Raw genomic sequence first — 20672 nt, 5'->3', positions numbered from 1 at the left:
CATTTGTTCTTGATTTTAATTCACTCATGTGTTAAACTCAGCCTAAAAGACTCAATGGGTAAAGGTATTAAATTACCCTGGAGCAAATATTTTCAGGAAAAGTCTTAAATAGCTATTCATGTCTGTAGCCTGACTCTTATCTTTCAAGACACTGGACAAATGCTTTCTGGAAACAAGTTTATTTGCACAGTCATGGGATAAATCAGCAATTAACGTACTTGCTTCTAAAGTGCTCTGTAGGCTACATGAAAGCAGATCTATGTCAGTAAGGATTAGGAGGGGTGGCTTTGAGTATTAAATTAGATAATCATAAAATACAATGAAATGCCAGAAACATGATAAATAGGAGACACTAACAGTAGTAGGCTTTATTAATTATTACTTTCATTACATGAAAGAACAATTATAAATTATAGTTATGATTCTGAATAGGACAATATTCAGCACACATTTTTCTGCCATTAGTCCCACAATTCTGTAATGAAAATATAAATTCATTTTGCAAAGAGAACCAAACTGTCAAGAAATAAAAATCTTTTAACACAGAAGTGAATGTTCAATAAAATCATGGAAGGGATTGTTTATTAAGCTTGTTATGAAATAACATGTGTAGTCCAAGGCAACTGAGCCCCCACTATAGATCAGACATGATACTAAAGATCTTATTTGTTCCATAAGGCTAAAAGGATAGCCTGTAATTCCTGTCTCTAAGGGACTATAACGAAGTAAGTACCACACTTGGTAAAGGGAAAGGGTCATTGAGAGAAGAAAGTGGCTACTACTGGCTCGTCAGGAAAGGCTGCTGGGAGGAATGCACGAATTGGTTTCGGAGCGATTATAAAAGTTAGCAAGTCTGTTCATGACAGAAGGCAAAGCTCTGTGTTAGCTTGGAAGCTGAGTGAGAACGGGACTTTAGCAAACTTCAGTATGGCTGCAGTGTTGAGAGGAAGGGGAACGCAGCAGGAGCATGGAGTAGAGGCTGACTTTAAAGGTGGCTGCAACTGTCGCTTTTGGGTTTTCTTTCAACGTTAGTGTAAAACCACTGAAGGCTTTGAAGCATGAGATAGAAATGACTGATCATTAAATTTCTTAATGAACATTCCAATTCCACAGTGTACATAAAGAATTCTAGAGTAGTAAGCATGGTGCCAGGAGTTTATAGCTTTGTTATTTACTGTCACAGGAATTTATAAAGTAAAATGTGATGAAAACCCTATTCATCAAGGGATCCCTGGTTAGTAGTTTGGGTCAATGGTAGTAGTTTTCATATTTTTTTATTTAATTTTTTTGAGATTATAATATAATTGTATTTCTCTCTTCCCTCTTCTCCCTCCAAATCTTTCCACATATAATCCATCCCCTTGCTCTCTTTCAAACTCATAGACACTAAGCTCTCTTTGGTAAGGGTATTATTGTCTTTTTCCAAGAGATCCTATCAATATAGCGTGTCTAAAGATAAAATACACTACTGTGCAAAAACAATTCCATGTTCACACATATAATGTGTAATGCATTATAAATTTTTGGGTAAAGAAAATGTTATGGAACACTTGATCAGCTTGATAATCTGGTTTGTGGTTTAGGATGATCTATAGAAGAGGACTGTTTTAAAGGTGGAGAGTCAGTGTAGTTCAGTCTGGACTACTTCTGGCTCAGTTATGGTTTCCTGATGATTTCCAGCTTAGGACCACACAGAAGATTGTCTGGGTATATTGGGTTTAGGCCACACCTGGGGCTAGTCATGCCCCCTCCTCACAGTCTTGTCTACTTCGATATCTTGGAAACTTTTCCCAGTTCTGGAGAGGGTTGGATTTCTCTTTTACTGAAATGCCATTTCATGTCACATTGTTGTTGGTGTTATACTGACGGCAGATGCATTTAAAAGGTAATTTAAATGCTTTATTTGTTTTTTAACCACTTCTAACACAAATTGTGTGCTGTATATCCTAATCACAAATATGACACTTTAAATAATATAAAATAGACCTGTTTACATATAAGTATCTAAGGATATAGGTGAATTAATTCTAAATGATGAGGAATTGAATGAATCTAAAAGTTGAAAGAATAAAGAGCTTTTTCCAGTTAGTAAAACTTCAGTAGGCAAATATTAGCTCTGTTACTAAAATAATTTTGAGTTTCAATGAAAATATATAATTAGATTTAATGATGAATTTAATATTTTTCGTTATCATTTTTCTTTTTTATTACATTTAGATATTTCTAACTTTTAAGGACTCACTCAGCCTTTCCTTTCTCATAGAGTTTCCTCACTGCATTCTGGAGGTTCTCCTTCCTCTAATCTGCATACAGCATTATACTGATGTTTATGAACATTATCTATGGTGATGACCTCTGACACTGGAAGCTTTGTATTATACATCTTTTCCACAGCTATCCAAATTACTCTGCGCCAGAAGTGCTATAAAGATGATGGGACTTAATGCATACAGCAACTATTTCTGCCTTTGTTTGCAAATTAGGTCCAGTGTCTTCTGAGGTATCAAAATGTCTGGAGTAATGCCTTGTACTTGGATTTCTTTTTTTCTCCATTCCTTTCCCTTCTTTCCTTTAGTCTTTGTAAAGTGCACTTATTACCAGCTAAAACTCCATGTCCATGTAAAAATCCCTCTCTCTGTCTCTGTCTCTGTCTCTCTGTCTCTCTGTCTCTCTGTCTCTCTCTCTCACACACACACACAGAAGCACACAACAGAGACAGAGAGGGCAAGTGTATACATGGAATTGGGCTGGTTCCTGTAGGGGTTGTTAGTACAGGACAGTAAAATAATATAGTAACATGATCATGGACTGGGTATGCAGAGGTGCATTGGAAATGTTTTCTTTTAAGCTGATGATATATAATTGTTTTTATATTTTGCTTTATGTAATTGTATACAGCTTCAGCTTTACAGAATGGTTAGTAAGTGCTGTGGACTCTTCCTATCACATAATACCTTGTATTAGATTTTGTTTCTGTTGTTTGATAGTTTCGAGGCAGGGTCTTACTACATAGCCCAAGGCTGGCCTGGAACTAAATATTCAGATCAGGTTGATCTCAAACTTGCAATCATCTTCCTGCCCCTGCCCTTTGAGTGTTGTGATATTCTGGCATAGTAAATGTTTCAAATGAGAATTAAAAATGTGGCAGATCTGGTGGAAATATAGGGATTTAAAACAATGTAAAATTGTGTTTATTTACTTCTATGTGTACATGGGGCGGGGGTGCAGCGGGGCAGGCACTTGCCATGGTGTGAGTATCAAGACTCTAGGACAAAGTGTAGGAGTTCGTTCTCTCTCTTCACTGTGTAAGTCCAAATGATCAAAGTGAGGTCAGCCTTGGAGGCAAGTACCTTTACCCACTGAGCCATCTTGCTGGCTGGCCTCTGTAGGGGCATTCTTTTAAAACTAGCAATTGCATTTTGGAAACAAACGTTAATACTATATTATGTTGAAATACTCTTGTCAACAATCTCCCTAAACATTTTGTTTATAAATACTCAAATTACAATTTGTACATTATGTAAAATATTCAACATACAAAAATTATCTGTCGGCATCTGTATGAAGACCTTTAGGAAGACATTTCATAAATAGCTTTAAATGTATTGAATTTTCTTTTGTTACTTGTTCCAACTAAAAGCATGTTAACAATTGAAGCTACACACATTTCTTGCTTCTTTGTTCTTCTTCATTTAGAATATAATTATGGAAATTGAAGGGCTAATGTAATATGCAAATATTTGCACAATGGTAAGAAAGATATGAAAACAACAGAACAGAAGAAGGAAAACTGGGCCCAGTGTTAAGTAACATCTGCAGGGATTTGAAAATATATAGAATTTTGGAGAGGAAAGCCCAGGAAGGGAGTGTGAAGTTAGAAGCATTCGTACAAGGAAAAATTTAAGGCAATGGCTTAGCGATGCGAATGGACATGAGGGAGGGAACTGGGATGGGTTAGGACTTGTTGGTAGGACTGATGGGCTCTACAATGGAAGGGAAGGATATCATTCGGAGGAAAGTAGAGATCAGAAAACGAAGAACCTTCCCTTCCAAGGAATCTGGTCTTATTTCTTAATGATATAAAATATTATGGTTTCAGGGCTGATATAATCAGATTTTGGGAAGAGAAAGTAGGCAAGTAGGAGTCTAGGAATTGTCTGAGGGTGGGAACGTTGTGCTTTGGTTCAGGGGAAGCACAATGTTGAAAGGAGAGCATTGCCAGAGAGAGATGAAATAAATCTGGGGGGGGGAGAGAGAGAGAGAGAGAGAGAGAGAGAGAGAGAGAGAGAGAGAGAGAAGAAGAAGAAGAAGAAGAAGAAGAAGAAGAAGAAGAAGAAGAAGAAGAAGAAGGAGAGGAGGAGGAGGAGGAGGAGGAGGAGAGGAGACTGGAGCAGGAGAACATAGTCAAGTGTCCCGAGAACTCACCATCAGCTTATATGCAATGCTGGGCAAGTGATATTTTATTGTAGAAAATAGAAGACATTAAATCTAGATCTCATTCTACGCTCATGTATTTATTGAAAATTGTGTACCATGTAAGTGGAACACACACACACACACACACACACACCACACGCACACACACACGCACACCACACGCACACCCAAGGATGAATAGTTCATTCCCCAAAAGAAAACTGTCAGTAAGAAAAAAAGATTGCTGTTTGCTTAACTCAAAAATCCCAAGTGTTAGTTGAAACAGCTCTATTTGCCTAATGTCTCCTAACAAGTCTTAGTCTACCTAATGTATTAAATTTCAGGTCACGCTAGTTTGCTGAGATTGATGTTGCCACGCTCACTTCCGGCTGTTTTTTGTAATCGTTTAAAAGTGTTAAATATCTTCATCCATTTAAGAAGTGTCTGGTTGCCTAGTGCCACAAAGTAGCTTTTTTTTGGAGTGGGAGCTAGAGATGCTGTTTCAGAAAGGAACAGGGGAACTCCTTAGACCATAAGTGTGTTTCCTGCTTTTGACGCCTTGTTAACTAAAAGGAGAGTTGAGGTAAGTGAGATAAAAGCACTAGAGGAAGGAAGAGAGAGGCGTGGGTCACAACCTCCTCTAATTTCCGGCCTGATTTTTAAGCTGGGAGAATTCAGGGCGATGGCTGACTCAACTTCAGGAAAAACGCAAGATTTGACGGTAAATTGTTGGATGAAGTGTGGGGCATTTTATTTGGGGTCTGTAAGAAGAGTGAAACGCTGACTGGCAGGCTACAAATAATACAAAATAAATGTCAATGGATTCTAATGTTTTAAAATTTTTAATATGTACTTGATATTTGTTCAATAATAATTGTTACACTTCGAAGTAATTTTCAGATAAAAAATCTGTTCTGACTAAAATACTGATAACTAGAGTTTTAAGTCCACGAGAAAGTGAAGGCTGAGCACAGTACTTTTTCAAAGACTAGTGGGTTCGGCACAGTGTACTTGGCACAGTCTGATTAAGCCGCAGTGCCTAACACGACTGCCACCTGGTGGCAATTTACCAGTAGTGCATGTTAATTAAAAAGCAATGAACAGGTGGTCCTCCCTCTGGGATGGATCATATAGTTTGACTACTCGTAGAGTGATCTAACTGTATTAAATTGCACCTTCAATATTATTAAATTTACTTGAGGAATAATACTATAAAATATCTATGAATTTTATATGAAAATGTGGTTGAAGATTCTGTTCCTGATATTCATGATACAAAGCAGCCTAATTGATGCTATTATCTTAAAAAAATAATGCTTGGAAATAAAAACAACAAAAAAGATCACTTACAGCAAGAAAACATGATTTATGGCTATATTTAAGCCTCATTAAGTACCAAGTAAATGCATGTTAAGATACATTTTTTTCTCTATCAAAATTAAACAAACAAAACAAAACAAAAACATTGCTGTTGTTAAGTTTTAAAGAGAGTGTATCTTCAAAAATTGTCCGTGGGAAATTAAATTGAAACTGATATTTTGTCTATGTTTGTTTGTTTTTTTATTTGTAAAATGTTAAGCTTACAGAAACTTGCAAGATATATTAGTATAAGGGACAATTTTTACAGCCCTTCCATTCATCATTGTTCACATTCTGGGTCATTTGCTTTATCTTCTAGGACCATTTGAGGCTCAGGTATATCAATTGCTATCCTTAACTGAAAACTTCAGTGTATACTTCCTAAAAATAGGGATATTTTATTACGAGGCTAGAGTATAGTTATTGATTTGGTGAATTAACATTGATGCAATAATTTCTAATTGGCCATCATTTAGTAATTATGTAAAAAGACCAAATACCTTTTGTATTGATTTTTTTTAACCTTCAGTTCAGGATCCATGCTAAGATCAGTATTTACATTTCGGTTTAATTCTTTAGCTCTTTTAAATCTGGAGCCTTCTCAAAGTTCTTGGTTATCATTTATAACTCTGACATCTTTGAAGAATTCCATGCTTTGTGCCTGTGTAATATCCCTCATTGTTAGAGTGTATTGTAGCTTTTTGACTGAAACTAATTTGATGCCATGCTTGGAGACAAGTGATATCCATTTCCTCCTTCACAGGCAAGGTTAATTTTGTTTACTTCATTTAGGGTGGTATGATTTCTTCACTGAGTAACTCTTTTCCCTGTAGAAAACCATAGAAAGCTCTCTGATCTTTATAACAATTCTCCTTAGATGTAGCACCTACTAATAATTCTTGTTATTTCAATATTTGTTGTGATGAGGCCATAGTCCCTTGACAATTGCCCTTCAACATTCTACTGTAAGCAAGAACACTCCAATCTCCTCCATTTCTGTTTATTCATTAGCTCACCTTTTCTTCATTGTTCTTATTGCTCTAGTAGAATTCTCTTCAAAATACATATTTTTATGTTAAAGATAAAAGAAAATAAAAAGTGCTTATATGCTACATTTTGTGTTTTATAAAATCTGCTAATGCTTTTGGCAATCATTTCGTATTAGTTTACTGTTTCTCCTCAGTCTCTTGCATGGCCACGTGACATCCCAATGGTTATTTCTAATAGAGAAGCACATAAAGTTCTTTAAAATGATTACAGTCATTGACCAAGTAATCTTAGCTTTGGAGGTTTCTCTTAAAGAGAAAATCTCAGAGAGACAGATCAGGATTTATGTACCAAGATTTTCAATAAAGTTTTTTGGAAGTGTGAAAATTTAGATTCAATTTTCTTGGTTTCCATTTCAGCATTATACCCATATAATGAAGTGCTATGTAATCATTATAAATGCTTATATTAAGTTAAACAGATTTCCAAATGATCTGTGCACGGTGTGGTCATGCATCTATGCCAGCACGCCTTAGGAGGCAGAAGGATCACAGCCTCAAGAGCATCCTAGGTGACATAGAGAGTCCAGATGTATATCTCACTGATGCGAAGTCCAGAAAGTATATCTCACTGATGTGAAGTTCACAGAAGTAATTGCAAGAAAATATGCTCAAGTGACAACAATGGCTATTTCCAAGGTCTGAGTGCTAGTGATTTTTTTCCCCTCCTATTTTTGTGTTTTCCAACATTTGTATTTGTTTCGGAGAAAATTGAAATCAATTATTAGATGAATTTTCCCCCTTAGACAGACACTAGGATCTTTCACTGTGGATCATTACATTTCTTTTACATTGCTTTTCTACTATTTACTTATTTTTGTTTGTGTATAGGAGTGTTCTGCCTGCATGTATGTATGTGTACATTTACATGCTTGATGCACATGGAGGCCGGGAGAGGTGTCAGAGCCCCTGGAACTGGAGTTACAGGTGGTTGTGAGCTGCCGTGTGGGTGCTGGGAACCCAAGCCCAGATCCTCTGGAAGAGCAGCCTGTACAGTTAACCACTGAGTCTCCAGCCCTGCTTCTCTTCTTCTACCTGATTTCAGTTACCAAGACTGATTTTCAAAATTTATAAAACAGAACTTCCCAGTTACCCATAAATTCTTTTTATCCTTTTTCTTGATTTAAAAAAATGAGTTTTAATGGGCTACCAAGTGAGTTCCAGGAAAGGCGCAAAGCTACCCAGAGAAACCCTGTCTCGGAAAAACGGAAAAAAAAAAAAAAAAGAGTTTTAAATTCTTATTGTATGTTTTGCTGAAAATAATTTAAAAATTAATTTTATATTATATTATTTTATTATTTTCCCCTGCATTACATCTTGACCACAGTTTCCCCTTCTTTCACTCCTGCTAAACTCCCTCACACCTCCTCTCTCCCCCAGATCCACTCCTCTTTTGTTTCCCTTAAAAAAAAAAAAAAGAAAGAGTAGGCTTCCTAGGCTTATCAACCAAACAGGGCATACCAGGTTACAGTAAGAATAGACACAAACCCCATATTATTGTGGGATGAGGCAACCCAGCAGGAGGGAAAGGGTCCCAAGCACAGGCAAAAGAGTCAAAGACACCCCACACATGCATTGTTAGGAGTGCCACAGGAACACCAAGCTACACAACCATAATGCATATGTAAAGGGCCTAGCTCAGACCCATACAGGGTCCAAGGTTGTCAGTTCAGTCTCTGTGAGCCCCTAAAGACCCAGGTTAGTTGATTCTGTGAGTTTTCTTTTGGTGTCCTCAACTCCTCTGGCTTCTACAATCCTACCTCCCCCTCTTCTGCAGGATTCCCTGAGCTAGGCCAAATGTTTGGCTGTGGGTCTCTGCAACTCTTTCCATCAGTTGCTGGATGAAGCCTCTCTGATGACAATTGGGCTAAGCACCAAGCTATGAGTATAGCAGAATGTCATTAGGAATCACTTAAATGACTTTTATTTTGCCTGTTGTGTTTGGTTCTGTCCTGGATCTCTGGGCTGTCCAGCTTCTGGTTCCTGGCCATAAAACAGTGTCAGATATGGGCTCCCTCTGTGATCCAGTCATCAAGTTGAACCAGTCAGTGGTTGACCAGTCTTAGAAGTTCTGAACCACCATTACTCCAACTCATCTTGCATTTGGACAGATCATAGGTTGAAGGTTTTGTGGTTGGATTGATGTTCCAGTTCCACTGTTGGGGCCTTGCCTGATTATAGAAGATGGCTGGTTCAGGATCTGTATCTGATACTACTAGGAGTCTCCCCCCTTACTAGGAGTCTTACCTGGGGTCACTCATAGATTCCATGGAGTTTCCATTGCACTAGGTTTCTACACCCCCCTAAAGCCTCAATTCCAGCCATCTCTCCCAGTAATCTCTACCTCCACCCCCTACACCTACCTGATCCTTTCTGTTCCCATTTCTACCTGCCCCCAGTCTACCCAAAAAATCTATTCTATTTCCTTTTCCAATGGAGATCCATGTGTCCTACCTTGAGCCCTCCTTGTTTCTTAGCCTTTCTGGGTCTGTGGATTGTAGCTAATGTCCACTTATAATTTTGGTTGTGAGCCTAGCCTTTAACGGCTGAGCCATCTCTCCAGCCCTAATGTCCACTTACAACTGAGTGCATGCCATGTTTATCTTTCTAGGTATGGGTTACCTCACTCAGGATGATTTTTTTCTAATTCTATCTATTTGCCTGAAAATTTCATAAAGACATCATTTTTTTTTTAAAATTTTTATTTTCACCTTTTATATTTTTTCTAAAACTTGGTTTAGAAATTTGGTCAAATAACATATTTCTTTTTTTTTTTTAAATTAGCACTGTTACAAAGCTTAGGTGATCCTCCATACAAAGCAATATTTGCTAAGTATGATGTCATTGTTTTTAACAGCTGAGTAATACTCTGTTTTGTAAATGTGCCGCATTTTCTTTATCTATTCTTTGGTTGGTGGACATTTAGACTGTTTCCATTTTCTGGATATTATGAATAAAGCTGCTATGAACATAGTTGAGCAAGTGTCCTTATGGTAGGATGGAGCATCCTTTGGGTATATGCCCAAGAGTGGTACAGCTAGATCTTGAGGTAGATCAATTCACAATTTTCTGAAGAAATTTTCTGATTTCCATAGTGGTTAAACTAGTTTGCACTCCAACTAGTAATGCAGGAGTGTTCCTTTGTTCCATATCCTCTTCAGCATGACCTGTAACTTGTGTTGTTGATCTTAGCCATCCTGACAGGTGTAAGATGGAATCTCAAAGTAGTTTCAATTTGCATTTCCCTGATGGATAAGGATGCTGAAAATTTCTTTAAGTTTTGGGTTTCTGCTATTGCAAATTCTCTGTTTAGATCTGTACCACATTTTTAATTGGATTATTTAGTTTGTGATGCCTAATTTCTTGAGCTGTTTATGTATTTTGGATATTAGCTCTGTTGGATGTGGAGTTGATTAAAGTATTTTCCCATTCTGTAACTTGCTGTTTTGTCATATTGACCGTGTCCTTTGCCTTACAGAAGCTTTTCAGTTTCATGAGGTCCCATTTATTAATTGTCCATCTAAGTGCCCGTGCCATTGATGTTCTGTTCATGAAGTTGTCTCCTGTGAGAATGTGTTCAAGGTTATTCCCCACTTTCTCTTCTATCAGTTTTAGTGAATCTGGATTTATGTTGAAGTCTTTGATCCACTTGGTCTTGAGTTTTGTACAGGGTAATAAATATGGATCTATTTGCACTCTTCTACATACTGACATCCAGTTATATGAGCATCATTTGTTGAAGATACCTTCTTTTTTCCATTGTATAATTTTGGCTTCTTTGCAAAAATCAAGTGTGCATAGGTGTGTGGATTTATGTTTAGATCTTTGAATGGATTCCATTGATCCACTTGTCTGTTTTTATACTACCCATGCAGTTTTTATTACTCTATCTCTGTAGTAGAGCTTGAAATCAGGGATGATGATACCTCTGGAAGTTATTTTATTGTATAGGATTTATTAAGCTATCCTTTGGTTTTCTATATGAAATTCAGTATTGTTATTTCAAGGTCTGTAAAGAATTGTGTTGGAATTTTGATGGGGATTGCATTGAGTCTGTAGATTGCTTTTGGTAAGATGGGCATTTTTACTATGTTAATCCTACTGATCCATGAGCATAGGAAATGTTCTATCTTCTGATATCTTCTTCAATTTCTTTCTTCAAAGAGTTGAAGTTTCTGTCCTACAAGTATTTCACTTGTTTGGTTAGAGTTACCCCAAGATATTTTAATTTTTTTGTGTCTATTGTAAAGGATGGTGTTTCCCTTATTTCCTTCTCAGTCTTTTTGTCATCAGTGAGTTCATTTTGTATCTAGATACTTTGCTGTAAGTATTTATCAGATGTAGGAATTTCCTGGTAGATGTTTTTGGGTCACTGATTTATGTTGTCATATCATCAGCAACTGAAGATATGTCGACTTCTTCCCTTCCCATTTGCATCCCCTTCATCCCCTTCAGTTGTCTTACTGCTTTTGCTAAGACTTCAAGCACTGTATAGAATAGGAATGGAGAGAGAGGTTAACCTTGTCTTGCTCCTGATTTTAGTAGGAATGCTTTGAGTTTTTCACCAATTTAGTTGATGTTGGCTATAGGCTTGTTGCAAACTGCCTTTATTAGGTTCCATTATCCCTTTTATCCCTAATGTATCAAGGGCTTTTATCATGAAGGGGTGTTGGATTTCATCAAAGAATGTTTCTGCATTTATGAAATGATCATGTGGTTTCTGTCTTTTAGTTTGTTTATGTGGTGGATTACATTTACTGATTTCATATTGAACCATCCTTGGGTCTGCAGGACGAAGCCTTTTTGATCATGGTGGGTGATTTTTTTTTTTTTTTGATGCGTTCTTGGATTCAGTTTGCAAGTATTTTATTGAGTATTTTTGTTTATATGTTCATAAGGGAAAGAAATTAGTCTGAATTGGGTCTTTATGTGGTTTGGGTATCAAGGTGACTGTAGCTCCATAGAATGAATTTGACAATCAACATTCCTTCTGTTTCTATTTTGTGAACTAATTTGAGGAGTATTAACAGTATCTTCTTTGAAAGTCTGGTAGAATTCTGCCCTAAATCATCCGGCCCTGGTCCTGGCCTTTTTTTTTTTTTTTTTTTTTTTTTTTCTTTTGGTTGGGAGACTTTTGATAACTTCTATTTCAAGAGGGGTTGTAGGTCATTTAACTTGTTTACCTAATCTTAATTTAACTTTAGTAAGTGGTATCTAATGAGAAAATTGTCCATTTCTTTTAGACTTTCCAATTTGGTGGAGTACAGGATTTTAAAATATGCCCTTATGATTCTCTGTATTTCCTTGGTGTCTCTTGACATTTTTGATTTTGTTAGTTTGGATATTCTTTCTCTGCCTTTTAGTTAATTTGGAAAATAATTTTTCTATCTTGTTGATTTTCTCAAAGAACCAACTCTTTGTTTTATTTATACCTTGTATTGTATTTTTGCTTGTTGATTGTTTCTATTGTATTGATTTCAGCACCCTGAATTTGATTGATTTTTGAGGTCCACTACTTTTGGGTATGATTTCTTCTTTTTGTTTGAGAGCTTTAAGGTATGCTGTGAATATGCTAGTATGAGATATTTGCAGCTTTTTAAAATGTAAGCCCTTAGTGCTATGAATATGCCTCTTAAAACCACATTTATGGTGTCCCATAAGTTTGAGTATGCTGTGTATTCATTTCTGTTAAACTGTAGAAAGTCTTTAATTTATATCTTGACCTAGTAGACAATATTCATTCAGTAGAGAGTCATTCAATTTCTATGAGTTTGTAAGATTTCTCTTGTTTCTGTTGTTGTTGATATCCAGCTTTAATCCATGGTGGTCTGATAGGATGCAAGGAATTATTAAAATTTTCTTGTATTTATGGAGACTTGCTTTGTGTCTGAGTTTGTGGTCAATTTTGGAGAAAGTTTCTTGAGGTGCAGAGAAGAAGGTGTCTTTTGTGTGTGGGTGAAATGTGATGTAAAGTTTCATTTGGCTTATAATGTCTGTTAGTTCCCATATTTTCTGTTTAATTTTTGTCTGGATGATCTGTCCATTGGTGGGAGTGAAGTATTGAAGTGTCCCACTATCAGTGTGTGTGGGTTAATATATGACTTAACCTGCAGTTTGTGTTTCAACTTTGGGTGCCCCTGTATTTAGGGCATAGATGTTAAAAATTGCAATGTCCTCTTGGTGGTTTTTTCCTTTGATGTGTGTATAGTTTTCTTCTCTATCTCTTTTGACTAGTTTTGGTTTGAAGTATGTTTTGTTAGGTATTAAAATGGTATTTTAGGTATTAAAACACTAGCTTGTTTCTTGGGTCCATTTGCTTGGGATATCTTTTTCCAATCTGTTATACTGAGGTAATGTCTTTTCTTGATATTAAGGTGTGTTTCTTAAATGCAGTAGAAAGGTGGATCTTGTTTTTGTATCCATTCTGCTAGTCTGTATTTTTTTTTGGGGGGGGGGATTGACACCATTGATGTTAAGAGATATCAATGACTAATTATTGTTGGTTCCTGTGTTTTTGTTGCTAATGTTTTTGTTGCTAATGATGTTGCTGATGATTTTGGTTTGTGTGTGTGTGTGTGTGTGTGTGTGTGTGTGTGTGTGTGTATGTGTTGTGTTGTGTATTGTATGTATATGTGAGTGTGTGTGAGTGAGTGTGTGTGTGTATGTGTTGTGTTGTGTTTTGTATGTGTAAGTGAGTGTGTGTGTGTGTGTGTGTGTGTGTGTGTGTGTGTGCGCGCGCGCCTATGCATGTGTGTTTCCCCTCTTTTTATTTTGGTTGTCTGTAATTATTTACCCTCTGTGCTTTCAAGGTTGTAGTTAACCTGTTTAGCTTAGAGTTTTCCTTCTAGCACCTTCTGTAAGGTTGGATTTGTAGATAGATTATACTTAAATTTCATTTTATAATGGAATGTCTTATTTTAACTATCAATGATGAATGAAAATTTTCCTGAGTATAGCAATCTAGGCTGGCATCTGTGGTCTTTTAGAGTCTATAGCACAACTGTCCAGGCCCTTTTGGCTTTTAGAGTCTCCACTGAGAAATTGGGTGTAACTCTAATAGGGCTACCTTTATGTGTTGCTTGGTCTTTTTCCCTCACAGACTTTAATAATTTTTCTTTGTTCTGTATTTTTAGTATTTTGATTATTATGTGCCAAGGGAATTTTCTTTTCTAGTCTAGTCTATTTTATGTTCTGTATGCTTCTTTACTTGATAGGCACTTCCTTCTTCAAGTTAGGAAATTTTCTTCTATGATTTTGTTGAAAATATTTTCTGGGATTTTGACTTGGGTTCCTTCTTCCTCCATTCTTATTAGTCTTAGATTTCTGTCTTTTCTCTTGCCCCATGTTGGGCGCCATTTGTGGTTGGAGACCTTCTCTCCAGCCCCCCCCCCCCCCCCCCCGCTAAGTCCTGTTAGTCCAACAATCCACTTATAAAATAAACACACAGACATTTATATTATTTAAACAATGTGGCCATTAGCTCAGGCCTACTATTGTCTAGCTCTTACTCTTGTATTTAGCCCATTTCTATTAATCTATACTTTGCCACGTGGCTTGTGGCTTACCAGTACCTTACATCTTTGTTGTCATGGCGGCAGCTGGCAGTGTCTCTCTCTGCCTTTGCCTTCTACTTCCCAGCATTCTCTTTTCTCTTGTCCCACCTATACTTCCTGCCTGGCTACTGGCCAATCAGCATTTTATTTATACAGAGTGATAAATAGTATCTCAGATTTTCTGGAAGTTTTGGGTCATAAATTTTTTAGATTTAACATCTTCTTTGACCAATATATCCATTTCTTTTATCATATCTTCAGCACCTTAGACTCTCTCTTTCATTTCTTGTATTCTGTTGGTGAAGCTCTTCCTTTCCTGCTCAAATAACTACATTTTTTTCATTTCCAGATTTTTCTCAGTTTGGGGTTTCTTTATTGATTCTATTTCTATTTTCAGGAATTGAACAGTTTTATTCATTTCCTTCAACCATTGTTTGTGTTTTCCTAGATTTCTTTAAGAGATGCATTCATTTCCTCTTTAAGAAACTCTATAATAGCCATACAGTCTGTTTTAATGTCTTTGTGTGTGTGTGTGTGTGTGTGTGTGTGTGTGTGTGTGTGTGTGTGTGTGTGTGTGTGTGTGTGTGTGTGTTTCAGGGCTTGCTTTGGTGGGTTTTTCTGGGCTCTAGTTGAGATGTAATGGCCTGGTTGTTATTGATTGTGTGTAGACGAAATTCTAAATGGTCTTATTAAATAAGAAACACAGAGCCAAATACAGAGTTAAAAGCCCAAGAGATCAGAGCACTAGTGAAGAGCCAAGACTACCTTTAGCTTACCACTCTCTGCCATTGCTTCCCGAGAGAGAGAGAGAGAGAGAGAGAGAGAGAGAGACCTTCTTTCTGTGTATCTGTCTTTTTATTGCCTTTCTGTTCTGCCTTCTCATTGGCTTAAAACCAAACCACATGATTTACTCATCACTGCCTGTCTATACAGACTTCCAGGTCTTTATGGTTGATACTGGGATTAAAAGTTCATGTCACCACTTGGCTGTGTCCTTGACCACCACAGAGACTCTGCCTGCCATGTGATCGGATTAAGGGTTTGTGCCACCACTGCCAGACTTCTGCCAAATGGCTTGCTTTTAGCTCTGATCCCCAGGCAACTTCATTTATTAACATACAAATAAAATCACATTTCAGCACAAATAAAATATCACCATAATTGTGTCTTTATGCTGACATCTAGGCATCTGGGCCTGGTAAGATTATAGATCTAGGATGGCTGTTTTGTCCTTTGGTTTCTGTTTCCTGTCCAGTTTCTGTGGTGGCTGTGTGTTACCTGTTAGGAAATTTTCTGTGGACCTGGTAGGTGTGGCTACTGGGAGTTCCAGGTACAATGTGTTCCTGGGTATTGGGAGCTGACACTTAGGAATGGGGATAGGCTAGGGGTCTGAGGGGATTCACAGGAAGGAGGAAAACACAGTGTTAGACCAAGATCTGCATATTCAGTCTCTTTGGAATGTGGGCAGAAAGGGAAGAGAGGCCACTTCGAAGGGTTTGCTGTAGAGTAGGGATGAGACTGGGATATTGGATCTGGAGGAACAGAAGGAGATGTGAAGAAAAGGAAGCAGTCAGCTTCCCTGGCAGGAGTGTTGGATAGCTGGGAGTGACTGCTAGAGTTAGAGTCTTGGATAAAGCAATGAGTGGCAGTAGCATTGGGGCTGGCGCGTGCGACGAATCTTAACACTGTGCCGTCTGCAGGCGCTTCCGGGCCACCAGATTCCCTGCCTTCCACCCTGGCACCCCCCAACCCTGGCTCTCCAGCCGCTCTGCCCCGGGCATCCACGCCCTGCGGGCTCAGCGGATTCAGCGGGCTCAATCTACACAGTGCCTCCTCCATGTTGACCAAACCTCTGCAGGGGCTTCCTTCGCACCCTGTGACCCCCACGCAGCCTCCAGGTGGCAAGAATTGGGCAGCTTTCGAGGCCAAATACCGACTTGGCCCCCTCCTGGGTAAGGGAGGCTTTGACACCGTCTTGGTGGAACACCGCGTCACGGATAGACGTCAGGTGGCCATCAAAGTAATCTCCGTGTGCTAGGCTGGTCTACCTTGTCAGACTCAGTCACTTGTCCACTTGAGGTAGCACTGCTGTGGAAGGTGGGCGAAGGCGATGGGTATTCAGGTGTGATACGCCTGCCTGACTGGTTAGAGACACCAGAGGGCTTCATGCTGGTCCTTGAGCGGCCTATGCCCGCCCAGGATCTTTTTGACTACATTACGGAGAAGGGCCCACTGGGTGAAAGCCGTAGCCGCAGCTTCTTTAGCCAAGTAGTGGCAGCTGTCCAGCACTGCCATGCCCGTGGAGTTGTCCATTGTGATATCAAGGATGAGAACATCCTGATAGACCTGTGCCGTGGTTCTATTAAGCTCATTGATTTTGTTTCTGGTGCCCTGCTGCATGATGAACCGTGCACGGACTTTGATGGGACCCTCCAGAATGGATCTCTCGACACCAGTACCATGCCCTCCCAGCTACTGTCTGGTCACTAGGTGTTCTCCTCTATGACATGGTCTGTGGGGACATTCCCTTCAAGAGGGACCAGGAGATTCTAGAGGCTGAGCTCCACTTCCCTGCTCATGTTTCCCCAGATTGCTGTGCCCTAATCCGCCGGTGCGTGGCCCCTAAACCCTGTTCCCGATCCTCACTGGAGGAGATTCTACAGGACCCTTGGATGAAAACACCAGCTGAAGAAGCACTCATCAATCCCTCCAAAGGAAGCCCCAACCCCTTACCCTGGTCCCTGCTTCCCTAGGCCCAGCCAGGCTCTCTGGTTGGAATCCCATGGTCATGCTACAGGGATAGATGGACATCTACTGACCTGGTTATGCAGGTTGTCAAAAATCCAGTATTACTAAGGTCAGGGAACAAGGATCAGGGGTCAGAAGATAGCCAAGTCCGCCCAGTCCCTACCCCAGTCCTGTGAAGGAGCTCTCCTCCCTGAACCTGCGGTCCCTTGTTTGGGAGGGAAGTTACTTGTTTCTTGTTCTGTCAAGGATGTTTATTTGGTTGGATTCCTTCCCTTCTGGGCCCTAAGATTCTTATTCTGACATTGTAGTCCCTACACTGGCACCTCCTATACTACTACACAAACTTAGACTCTTAGTTCAAATGCTCTCACTCGGGCAAGGGTGCTTTCCTTAAAATACCCCAGCAGCTCTTTAGCAAAAGGGCTCTTACCGTGGGATCTCATTCCGCTGCTGCTTGCCTGCCTTAGAACAGAAAATAATTATTCTGGGGAAGGTAATGCCCTATTAAGCCCTATTAATTAGTATCCCAGTGCTTTTTGTTTCTTTTTTTTCTTTTATTTATTTATTTTAATTTTAATTTTATTTTTTTTGGTGAGGGGACCCTACTGTTATCCCAAGTGCTCTTATTCTGGTAAGAAGAACCTTACTTCCATAATTTGGGAAGGAATGGGAGATGGACATCATTGGACACCGCCAGAGACTAGGATGGGATGGATGGTTTTGGGGGGATGGAATAGAGGAAATAAGACTTACTGTTTGTTCTCCTGGGGTCCCCACTCTCCAACTTTTGCTGCCTCCTCTTGAGCCAGGATTGTCCAGTGGCTAACTGTAAATATGTGCTGGAGGTAGGAGAGCTGCAGGTGTGCCCTCCTGTCCCTTCTCCCCCTGCCTGGATTATTTAAAAAGCCATGTGTGGAAACCTATTTAATTAATAAATAATGAAGTCACAAGTGGAAAAAAGGCAATGAGTGGAGAAAGAGAAGTTAGGAGGAGAAAGTGAGTGGGATCCACAGGAGATGAGGGCAGCAGTGGTGTGTGTGTGTGGGTGCCTATAAGCAATAGTTTTGATGCAGAGCTAGGGATGAGACTGGGGTATTGTATTTGGAGCACAGGAGACAGTGGTTAAGATCTTCAGTTAGCTTGCCTGTTTTCCTGGCCTGCTAAGCTAGTCTGTTCTCCTAGAATGCCTGCTGCTGTTCTTTCTATTACATTTTTAAAGAGAGATCTTATTTAAGCAAATAAGTCGATGATTTTACAAGGAAAATTTACTTGGAAGAACTTATATAGGTTTTGGAATATGTTTAGTTGTAAAGAAGAGAAACTATTAACCTAATAAATATTAAGATAATGCCTTTTTGTGTGTAATATAGTGTAGCTTCTAATATAAAGGACAAGTATGTCACATTTAGGAAAATATCTTAGATCTATGTTATGTACATAAACTTAACTCATACTGTACTGGTCTTAGACAAAACCTTAATGATTCTACAAATAATGGAAATGATTTATTAAATCTCAAAAAATTGTCTACTACAGATATAAATAGTCCAACCTAAATTTAGCTGCCCTTTTTCCCTGTCATTGATGAGCAGAGTATTTACTCAATCTCCATAAAGCACACTATTATTCCATGTTTGACTCTCAGCATGTATGAATCAGTCTAAAAACATGTGAGTTAACCCTGGACTTTTTTTTTTTTTTTTTTTTTTTTAGAGCTGAGGACTGAACCCAGGACCTTGCACTTCTTAGGCAAGCACTCTACCACTGAGCTAAATCGCCAACCCTGACCCTGGACATTTTTATATCGGTCTGCCAGTTCTCATCTGAGTAGGTCTTCTGTTTTCCCTGTCATGCTTTGGAGTTTAAAAAATGACATAGTCTGACTTAATCAGGAAGCCTGCAGCAGGGCAATTGTGTAAAAGAGCCAATTTCTCTCTGTTGCTCTGCTGTTCACAGTGCCTTTTGAGATGACTTGGATCCCAGAGCTATCATCTTCCTTATAGTCTTTTCACTCACTTCTGTTGATGTTTTTGGGTCTGCATAAGCTCTAAAGAAAATGCATTTGCTCAGCAGCTAATCTGCCTCTCTTTGTTAACCTTACTCAATGCAAAAAGACAAACTAGTTCTTGAAATTATTTTTTCTATGTTTTCCTTATGATGATAGAATCTGCAGTAATTTTTCATGTCAGTGCAGGCATCCTTAAATTGCATCCTCCAGAGCTTGTGTGACTCCCATAAAGAGGTGCACCAAGTTTTCAATTTTCACGAAGTTCTATCCATCTATGGGTGTGTGGTTCACTTTGAAATACCTGCAGTGAATTTGCTAATGATCAAACTCTAGTCCCCGGTTGAATTGTAGAGTTCTATATTCTAGCTTTTAATATATTCTATTTTTAGATGAAACTATATTTTTAGAATGTATTTTAGATATTTTTAGATATCATCATCCAAGAATGTAAATTTTCATTCTAATGTATTTGTTAGCACTACATATAACAAGCTAAGATTTAAAAGTAGTAAATAAAATCAACCATGCACAAACATTGTGTTTATGGTTATAGTTTGAAAGCAACAAAAACTGAGCTAGTATGATAGAGATGCAGGCATTAGTCATCCTTACTGGTGTGATGGAGATGCAGGCTTACTTACTGGTGTGATAGAGATTCAGGTATACTTGCTATCACTTACTTTCCAGACGGCTTGCTCTTGTCTACTCAAGTGAGATCATAACCAACCCCTACAAAGCCACTGATGACTTCCTTCTGAATCTGTAATGCTGTTTTCAAATTATTGATTCCTAATGGAAGATGAATCTTGCTTGGACTAGTTTGAGATATTAAGTGTTCTATAGAGCAATATAATTACATTTCAATATTTTCTGAATTTTCATTCATTCAAGTAAGATTTTTACTTCTGTGGTGAAAGAAATACTAGACTGTTAAGCAATCCTTTTTTAAAATAAAGGTTTAAATCAAATTAAGCTTAACAGAATTCTTGAAACTTTTAAAATTACATTTATTGATTGGTTTATTTATATCTGTGGTGGGGTGGGAGGTGCACACAGGCCATGGCACAAGTATGGAGGTCAGAGGACATCTTGTAGGCTCAGTTCTCTTGTTGCACTATGTGAATCCACAGATGGGATTCAGGTTGTCAATACTGGTGGTGAGAGCCTTCCCTCAGATGTCCTGTGCGATGTTAGGAAGAGCTAGCGTTTACAGACTGCACATAGACATTTAACGCAATATAAGGAAATCAGGCCCATCAGCCGTGCTTGAGCATGCTGTAAGGTATTTCTCTTGTTTGTTCTTGAGGTGAATGAAGCATTTGCTCTATTTTGGAACTCAAATTTGTTGGCCTGTGGTGGATTGTTTGTGATTGGCTGGAATATGACTTGGTTGGAAAAAAACTTTTCTTAATTAGTTAAGCTGGTTAGTTTTTGTAGAGTCACCCAGAAGAGGGAACCTCAACTGAAGGATTTCCTAGATCAGATTGACCTACATCCACATCTGTGAGACATTTTTTTCTTTACTTGCTAGCTAGTGTGGGA

The 20672-nt window shown here is 38.5% G+C and overlaps 1 pseudogene; it reads left to right on the top strand.

Annotated features, from left to right (window-relative positions):
• The first annotated feature begins 16184 nt into the window (after positions 1–16184).
• On the top strand, positions 16185–17246 carry LOC118577111 (annotated as a pseudogene).
• Positions 17247–20672: the final 3426 nt, after the last annotated feature.

Source organism: Onychomys torridus, chromosome 2, assembly GCF_903995425.1.
Source record: "Onychomys torridus chromosome 2, mOncTor1.1, whole genome shotgun sequence".
Classification (NCBI taxonomy): Eukaryota; Metazoa; Chordata; class Mammalia; order Rodentia; family Cricetidae; genus Onychomys; species Onychomys torridus.
Note: the sequence above shows the minus strand (reverse complement) of the source record. Positions and strands in the feature narration are given on the sequence as shown.